General features: G+C 39.9%; 1 long non-coding RNA gene across 1 annotated transcript; it reads right to left on the bottom strand.

Annotated features, from left to right (window-relative positions):
- Nucleotides 1-965: 965 nt before the first annotated feature.
- LOC142408749 (uncharacterized) lies at nucleotides 966-3,416 on the bottom strand. The gene is made up of 3 exons (XR_012775403.1): nucleotides 3,341-3,416; nucleotides 1,805-1,898; nucleotides 966-1,163 (listed from the first exon to the last, which is right to left on the bottom strand). It is a non-coding gene; the product is annotated as an uncharacterized LOC142408749 (long non-coding RNA).
- Nucleotides 3,417-7,922: the final 4,506 nt, after the last annotated feature.

The raw sequence follows: 7,922 nt of genomic DNA, 5'->3' as shown, positions 1-7,922 counted from the left end.
ACTGACTTTTTACCTGGTCCCTAAATCAGAGAGATTCTGTGGGAACTCAGAGAAGCTCACAGCCTACAGTGAAATCCAGATCCCAATAAAAAAAACATTTCAGAAATGTTAAATATGAGATTATTACTTTCTTAGGTCACTCAGTCACTTCCTCAGAAGCTCAGAGTAGCCAACAACCCCACCGCTCTGGCTGCTTGTTTGTAGGGATGCAAAGGTTTTCATTCGATACCCTCTCCCACTCTACATCAGAGAGCTAGAACACACGTTGGTTTGGAAAGCACTAAACTACAGTGTATTGGTAATAGCTTTGAGCATCTGTTTTGGCAGCCTTGGCCAAAGGACATCATCTCTAGGTATTGTCACAGAGTATACCCCAGTGACTTCTCTAGGTTTAGGACAGGCTCACTGTCACCCAGCCGCCCGTGTAAAGTAATCTCTGCAATAAACACTGGCAGTATCATTTATAGAAGGTAATTCAATGCAAAGTTTTGTTTTGAAACTATGTTTTTCTTCACTTTCACTCATACCATACTGCTAAAGCTCCCTGGTTAATTCACTGTCTGGTACAATTCCCATTGCAGAATCAAGGTGAACATGCATCTTTGTGCTTTGGGCTGAAAAAGTCCCTCTTCTTCTTCTCATTCTAGGAAGGATGTGTTGCTTTTTGTAGTTACATCGGCCAAAGAAATACACTGATATGAAGGTGTATATTGTGCCTGTGGAAACAGGTAATAACGCAAGTCTAATCTGTTTCTCATTTATCATGGGATAACTTATTTGAAGTAAACAGGAAAATGAGACAAAAAGTCAACATCTTTTTTAATCTACTAGGACTTGACCAACAGTAGCAAGAAATGATCCCCACAAGATATAAATGAAAGAAAGCAAATAGGATCTGACTCTTCTCTACACCTGTGCAACACCGTGAATGAATAGAAAAGGGTATTAAATCAGAACAGCAGCATTTTACACTATTTTGAATGACACACAGTGAAAGGCAAGGAAGAGTGAGGCCTATAGAGGAAACATGGTTTGCCCAAGGTCACACATCAAGGCAATAGCAGCAGTGAGATGAGTTCCCTGCTCCTGACCCTTCACAAACTGACAGACCATGCTCTCCTGAGGCCTCTCCCTTCCAGGACCTTCCATCTGAAGCTCTTCCCCTGCACAAACGAAAAGGCAAAAAATAAAGAAGTTTGCCATAAGAAACAGACGGAGGTATTTTTGTGATCATTAGCCCAGTACCTGGAGCCTTGTTTAGACTGTAACTTTTCACTCTTCAATCAAAGGAAATAAAATCAGTATTTTTGTCTTTAGCAAATACCTAATAACTTCCTGGGACATACTTTATACGGCACATGAACTGAGAAAAGCTTTTGATCATTGTCTTGGGAGCTATAAAGCACAAAGTAGTGTAAAGTTTATGCTCATGAGATGTGTTTCCTGACACAACAGCTACAAGAATTCAGCATCTATTCACCGGGAAAATCATGAAAGGTGGAAAGTGCATAAGCATACGTTTCCTGTAACTTTTATTACATGCATATACAGTGTCTATTTTTCATTTACCTGAGGGTACAACATAAAGAGAAAAATAATTTTCTAAGTGTCCCACCGTGAAAAAGTATTATACTTACAATTCAAAGACTTCAGTTAATCTAGGATAAAAGATCAAGTTAACAAGCAGAGTAGCCACTCTACAGGCTAGATACAAGCCTTCCTAATTTGGTTATTTGTATTCTTAAACTGCTTAAAGATACAGGCGGAAACTTGCATGAAGTGGCTGTTCTCAGTTCATTCTTACCTCTGCTGTGCCATCTACTGCTTACAAGTTGTTACTGACACGGGAACGCTTGCTTCGAGATTCTGCTGACCACTGCTTCCCTGCTCATTTCAAGCTGGACAAGAAAAGATAAGCTTTCAAATTTGAACTTCAATGAGGTAAGGACTAAAAACGAACAAAAATATACACATAAATATATAAAAAAAAAAAAAAAGAAAAGGTTTACACCCCAGTGTGGGAATGTAGCACATGCTTGTGGAAACACAGCATTAAAAAAACCAACGCTGACTCCTAGTAGTCACGTGCAAGTGTAATGCAAGTAGCACACAAACTCCTGTCAAAGCATCCAGATAGGGAAAAAAGACACAGAGGGAGTCAAACAGAATAATCTTTTCATACGTAGTTCTTAATTTCTGCCCATTTTGTGGTTTGGCCTCTGTACAGTATCTTGTCAGAAGAGCCACTAATAGCAGGGGTTGCAACAGCTACTACACACTTTTTTTCCCCCCAACTTAAACCTTTGTCCTGCTGTGGACTCTACTTCTCGTTTGTTGAGCTGAAAGCACGCACCACCTCCACGGTATATAGCTAGATAGCACTCCCTTCCGTCAAGTTACGAGTTGCTTAAGGCTTCGTAGTGCAGAAACCAACTGCTGATTTTGCGGTTGAAAGTGCTGACCCGGAAAAATAGACCTACAGCTGTGTCCTACATGCTAGACTTCCTGGCAAATATAGCTACTCCTTCTGGAAGGTCCAGTATTGTTCGAGTATGCCACAAAACCATTTGTCTTCACGGTGATGACAGAGGCGTAGAAGGTCTTTCAAAAACTATAAAAGTGTGGAGGAAATACTTGGTAAGTTAACTGCCTCTTGACTAAAACTCAGAAACCTTTTAATATTCACAAGCTATCAGTGAATTCTGGAAGAGAAAAGGAAGAATTCACCAGTGGGGAACAGAAACACAGATAACGTGCTGCCAAATCCTCACTGTGCCCCTGTGAAAGGAGCACAGCAACAGTTTGAATTCTCATTTCAAGGGAACTCTCTTTTACCCTGGCTGGGCAAACTGCAATTGAAGGACCCCACGCCTGTGTTCTTCTCTGCGGTCCCTAAACTCTGAGGAGAAAGACGGTGGGGGTAAATTCCCAACTACAGTCCCTCGAGGCACTGAATTTATATCAAATGAAGCCAAACCAACATATTTTTATTGGTTCAAACTAAACATTTCATTCTGATTCAAGTCTGTCTAAGACAAAAATATTTGTTTTCCAAGTAAAAGTTCAGGGGGGAAAAAAACCCAACTTTTTAATAGAAAACTTTTTACTTGCAGAATTTTTTTTTTTTTAACAAAGTAAGCCTGTTTAATCCCCATAGTTTGATATATGCACAAAAGAATGCGCAATTCAAAAAGTTGTAAGGACACATATGAGAGATAAATCAGGAAAATAAGATGGCATACAGGATCAGAGAAAAATTCCTGGTGTACAAAGCAACACGTGAGAAGAACAGAGTTTTTGTAAGAGAAGTAACAAAGGAGGCATGAAATGCCAAGATTACCTATGCTTGAAGGTGAGCATGCCAATGCCTAGCAATCATTGTTGCTTCAAATTGCCCAACTCTGTCAGACTAAGCTCAGAAACACACGGGAGATCAAGACGCACCAGGGACACTGCTAACATTACAGTGGGAAATAACAGCAGAACTGCTATAAAAAAAATCACTAGATGATTCATTTTAGTCTGTGTGTGAAATCAGGTGGTAATACAGCAGCACAGAGGTGGTACTATACTGGAACAAAGACTCTGTAATAGATGTTAATGTTACATGACTACATGTCTTCTTTCCAGGAGGAATGGATTTGATTTGGGGAGGGGGAACAAGGTATTTCTTTCAAAGTACAGTCCTACTGTAGCTATTGTAAGTGACTTCGCACCACTGCCTTCCATTATCATATAGTCAACCCAACTTTACTATTCTTGATTGTGAAGGCTGTCCAGCCCTAAGTGCAAGATCATCTCGATAATATAAGAAATTATATAAACCAATCGTGATGGTAACAGCACATTTTGCAAATGCCTGTTGTCTCTGAGAGGAGTTCATGCTGAGCTACAAGCAAATCATAAAATGAAAGGCAGTCCAAGAGTGGCACTGTGCCAAGCTAGCAAAGTTTCTGAAGTTCAATTTGAACTATTGTTGTTGTCATCTTCACTAGAGAAAACATCTTTTCACAACGAAAATGTTAGATTTCCAGTGGCAGAAGTAATATTTCTAACAAAATTTGATATGACAGTATTTCTCCAGTCTCCCAAAACGCGGAGGTTTTTGGTGGGTTTGGGTTTTTTTTTTTTTTGGTTTTTTTTTTATTTGTTTGTTTCACCCAACAGTACTTCTCTCCAATGAGCTGGGTGTGGGTATCCAGGCCTGCACAAGACCCTTTCCCTCTGCCAACACCATACAGAAACATGACGATTTTCCCAAAAGAAAATGAGCTGTCTCACTTGGGTCAATGTCCACTAGAACTCCCAGTTCTGGCAGACACTAGCGGACAACGCTGTTTTGAGGAGCAGGATCATGTTCCCTACATACTTTCCCTCAGTATCTTCCAGTCTGTCAGAAAGGTCTAAAAAAATGTTGGTGGCCAGATCCAAGGAAGAGCCAGAAGAAATGCAGCAGGATCTGTAAGCGTAGTAAGAATCTGAACATACTCAGACCTAAATAACATTTAAATTGTGGGATCTTCTCCTACACGCTAGGTGTGGAGACATAGCGTTGCAGACATCAGCACATGGATCAAGGGCTCTAGCCAAGGAGCAGCCGTGAGAAGGAAGTCTGAAAGCTGGAGTCTTCCTGCTCTGGTGTGCCAGCAGTCGCCCTGAGCAAGGCAGAACCTGCAAAACTGTTCTCAAGCCAGGACTCCTTAGGAATCCTCTCTCAAGTGAACAGTCCCCTCTCTACTCCCTTCCTGCCCAAGGTAATAAGAGACGACAGAAGTAAGAACAGGTAAGGACAAGCTCCAGCAGGCATTACTAAGGTATAAGTGTCCTTAGTGCTTGGACACATGCGCACCTGCAGCATGAATACGGATGCAGACAGGCTACCAGAGGAGCAATGCATAAGCCCTCCATGAAGTCTCTCGATCACAGTACTGTTTTTCATGAAACATTGCTAACAAACTTCGCAGCAGAAACAAGAAAACCACAATTAAAAACTAACCAGCCTAGAATAACATAAGAGTAAAAAAAAAAAAACACACCAAAAAAACACACACCCAAACAAAAACGGCAAAAAAAAACACCCCACCATACATACAAAAACCATCTCTCCCTCAAAAAAAAAAAAAAAGGCAAGAGAACAGTCAGAGTTTAGTCAGGAAGAAACAGAATGGGCTGACGAGAAATCAGCAACACCAATGAGCTCACCACATTATTTTTTAAGTGAGGCCTGGCAAATCAAGAAAAGCTGAAGTTCAAATGTTTTAGCAGCTCTCTGAAAGTATACTGAAGGGATTAAAATGTGCATTCTGGAAAGCTAAAAAAAATGAACAAAGAAAACAAATATGAAACTGCAACTATTTCTTGCCATTATTTAAGAAGCTTGGCTTCATCACAAGTAAAGCACTACCTGAGCACCTAAGTTGCACCTCACTGTAAATACCTAAAACATGCAAGTAGCCCATCTAGCCTGAGTGTATCTGTTTAGCTTGAATCTGTGGGGTTTTTTTTACATTAAATTCAAAGGGGAATCCAGTGTAAAGAGATCATCTCCAGGGAGATAAGTGCAAAGCAAGAGTTTCTCAAATTATATGGATTCAATTAAATCAAAAAGTCACTTGCTGAGATTTGTCAGTTATCTAGGCAAGCTCCAAGGCTGTCTCTCCGTTGTTTTTCTTAAATTACAACTTTCAAGCCAAAAACAACTAGTAATGTGATCTTGGTTTAAGTTTACCTTGATTTCCACTTCTGAGATCCTTTTTGTTTTCCCTCAAGTGAATAGTATTTCTCCTATAACCTAGCTAAGATATGATTAACCAAGTTATTTTGGAAAATACTATATAATTTATTTACAATACAGCCTCTAAAAAACAAAAATTCCCACATGGTGAGTTTTCCTTGATGCAAATACTTCATGAAAGCAACCATTAACATGATTGCTATCCACAAAAGTACGTCATCAGGATTGGACTACTTAAATTACAACTAGGCCTTAAAATGGGGTTTAGCTATTCAGCTATGGACCACAAATCTTGGAATTTATACTAAAAGCTAACTTTCATCTGAGATCATTAACTTCTATCTCTAGTGCTGGTGCCGGACAAAAGGCTCAATTCTTTTTAAGTCATTGATCATCTAGGACATGATGTTCAGAAGCTTGGGCAGAAATAGGAAAAGGAGGAGTTGTCCCGCACTGTCTCCCTGTGGTGCGGTGAAGACCTATTAACAGAGTAAGGCTCCATCACCTCAAGTTCTGTGCAAGAAGCTAAAAATAGAAGAGACTAATCATTGCTCTGAGGATCTTACAGAAAAGGTTTAAGACAAGTGATAACGTGCAGGAATATGCATGAAGTAGTGCAAGAGAATAGGATCAGCACACTCAATGCATCTGACAAAAGCAAGAAGATGATACATAAAGCATCCAACATGTAGCAGAGTAAGCACTGTTCTGCGACCGCAAAGAGCTGCCAGGGTTCCAGGGAAAGTAGGGATTTGAGCTTCTTTCTTCCTTCACTAATTCACTTCCCATGTTCTCCTTCTGACTCCTCCTGAATTCCTCTTTTCTTTCTACCATTCTGTTAGGATCAGCTGCACAAAGGAACAAAGACACAATTTCCAGTGATTTCAAGAGAAATATTACATCTAAATATTTTCGCAGATCTAGCTCTTCAGATCAAAACTAAGTCTTCCGCTTGGGCGATTCCACAGCAATAACAGTCTGCTGCCACTTGTAACAGTTATGCCAAGTTCCCGACCAAAAAGTCTCAGTACAGCAAACTACCGCCTTCCAAAAATGTCATTCCAAACGAAGGTTTTCACCTAAGAGTAGCTAAATACACAGCACTACTTTTCTGTGCGAGTACTCAATCCTCAAGAGAAGAAAAGTCAGTTGTGTAAGAGCAACCCTCAGCGCAATGGTTGTAGCAACAACGGTAAAAGGCAGGGTGGAATTTATTTTGCAAGAATGAATCATCCAATATTTGTGTGTCCGAGAGTAAATATATTCGATGTGCCAGTATTATAACATTTAGAGCTGTATATATTGTATGTTCCATTTATGAGGTCATGGCCAATTTGCTCCTGAAAGAAAAACTGATGCATCTCACATGCCCATTTTACAAACTTTCAGCTGATCAGATTAAATGTGTATGCATTTGAAATCGCAATGATAGCAGTTTTCTCTCACCATGAGAATAAGGCAAAAGTGTTTACATACCAAATATCGCTATTCAGCTGGATCTATGTGTGTATACATGTGTAGGCACACAGAGCAGCAACTTTTGAATAGGCATGCTTAGGTACTTTCATTCCCCACAACAAGGGGATTTCCTTCCTTGTTCTGGTTTTCTGTATCGCCTCTCACTAATTCAAACCGAGAGAACGCTGCAACCTGTGCTTCCCCGGCAAGTCCCTATTTCCACTTCCTTTTTAAAAGGATATTATTTTTTAAATAACTTTTATATCTGTGTGTTCGCTTAGATATTGAAGTAGTTTGCTGAGGATATGAAGGTTGACATCTAGTTATTTGTACAACATCAGCATAATACCCAACATTAGTACTGTTGTTAAAAAGCATTTCGGTGACAGAAGCGTGTGACATATTATGACAACATCTGGCATTTTCCACAAAATAATGGAGTTCATTTTCTTATCCCCTAAGCAGACTTGATGAAATGTAGCAGTTCCTGGAGTATCAGTAACACACTCATTCAAAATCATAGCATCTCCAGTTTCTTCAGTATTGAGTATTTTCAAACCTATTGCCAGCTTGAAAGTAAATGGCCACACTCTGATGTGGTTTACGCTGAAAGCATCCTAACTGAAATCAATAGGATTCTACCGGGTGCAAGTCAAAGCAGAATTCAGCCCAAAGGTTCTGACAGGAAAAAATTACGTTAGGCTTCCAAGCCTCACAGAAGCTTATTTTT

The sequence above is a fragment of the Mycteria americana genome, chromosome 4 (assembly GCF_035582795.1).
Source record: "Mycteria americana isolate JAX WOST 10 ecotype Jacksonville Zoo and Gardens chromosome 4, USCA_MyAme_1.0, whole genome shotgun sequence".
Taxonomy (NCBI): Eukaryota; Metazoa; Chordata; class Aves; order Ciconiiformes; family Ciconiidae; genus Mycteria; species Mycteria americana.
This window is presented reverse-complemented; position numbering and strand designations above follow the sequence as displayed.